Genomic DNA, 1,754 nt, shown 5'->3' on the forward strand with positions numbered 1-1,754 from the left:
CTAGCCTTGAGCTGAAGAGCTGAGGGACAGCGCCCAGGCCCAGAGTTCAGGACCCACGACCGGACCCAAAAATAAATAAAAAAATAAAAAGACACAAAAGAGCTTGTAATAATGCAGCACAGTAATTCAGGATTGGGGAAGAGGACCCACCCACTGGATCTGGGAGTTTCAGGGAAGAGGAACTCATAACCTGAACCTTAAGGACAAGTGAGTATTGGCTGAAAGAATGAAGGTGAGGGAAGAGGAAAAGAAGATGCATGAGCGAAATCAAGGAGGCACTCTAGAGCTTGGCATGTGCAAAGAAACACAGGCAACTATGAACTGCTGGAAAATACAGTGAGCCTGTAGTAGAGGCCCAACCAGTATTCATTTATTTGGGAAATATATCAAACTGTTCACTATATTGAAGTTGGGAAAGGAATCTTTGTTTGCACTTTATAAACTACTAATGTATTTGCTTTAGTTCTTTTTTTTTAAGTTTATGGGCCTAATTTTTAGAGAGTAACAGGCAGGAAATGTAAATCTGAGAAATACCAGCATTTAAACAATTAAACTATGGGGATATAGATGAGCTCACAGAGGAAAAACATAGCCAGGGAGAAAACACAAGGGTCTGGGGTGGACACTGGCCTTCACAGCCAGATAGAAGAAGAAACCATGAAGCTGCGGGAAAAACAGCCAGAGGAATCGGAAGAAATGAAGTAGGCAGTGCCTTGGAAGAAAAAAAGGACAGTGTCAAGAGCTGTAAAAAGAAAGAGGACCCAAAGCAACTTTGACATGCCTGCCAAGATGTCTGGAACACTCAGAATAACCCTTGGTAAGACAGATAAGCAGGAGGATCCCAGGGTGTGGCTCAACAGTCCTTGCCCAGAAAGCAAGAGGTCCTGGGTTCAATTCACTGTGAGAAGGAAGAGGGAGGTGGAGAAGAGGAAGGGGACATGGAGGAGGGGGACAAAGAAGAGGGAGAGAAGGAAGGAAGAGGGGATGAGGAAGAAGAAAGGCCAGGTCTAGGACACACTGTCTCAGCTGGGTCTTGTGTAATCTAAGTTCTGGAAAGTCTCCTCAAAAGCATAAAGCGGCAAATCCTCACTACAGCAAACACACTACCTTGGGCATCCTAGGAAAGGTGTAAGTCCTAGTACAGCCCTACCTCTGATGCTGAGCAAGCAAACCACACTTCCTCTACTATTTTCCCATTAGTATCTAAGAGTATCAGAGGAGTTTAAGGGCCTTCTTTCAATTCTCGTGTTCCATAATCCACCAAACCACACAGAAAGAGGCCTTTGCCTTTTACTGAGAAGGGCACACTTAAAAATCTGGCTTTCCAATACAAAAGCTTGCTCAGAGCTCACTGGTTGTGAGTTAATTAGCATGGACAAGCACGGGCAAGGCTGCCTGAGTTGCTCCCCAACTCTGCATCCAGGTGCAGGATCCATAATACCTGCATTTGAAACACAATGATGAAAGGATGTCACACTGATTAGAATGTGACTTCAGGAAAAAGCCCTGCCGTTAAGCCTGAGTGTGGTGCCGCTGTACATTGAGGGTAGCATAGGATTGGTGGCTAAGCCCAGCATCAAATCCCCACTTAAGAGATGCGTGACCTCAGGCAAGTTACCTAGCCTGGCTGTGGATTGATTTTTGTCAAAGTAGGAATAATAGTATTCTCTTCTTCCTAAGACGGATAGGATGACTAGATGACTTATTTTAAAAGCACTCAAAACAGCACCTGGCACATGAAAAATGTAACATGC

Source organism: Dipodomys ordii, unplaced genomic scaffold (genome assembly GCF_000151885.1).
Source record: "Dipodomys ordii isolate 6190 unplaced genomic scaffold, Dord_2.0 Scaffold39, whole genome shotgun sequence".
NCBI classification, from domain to species: domain Eukaryota; kingdom Metazoa; phylum Chordata; class Mammalia; order Rodentia; family Heteromyidae; genus Dipodomys; species Dipodomys ordii.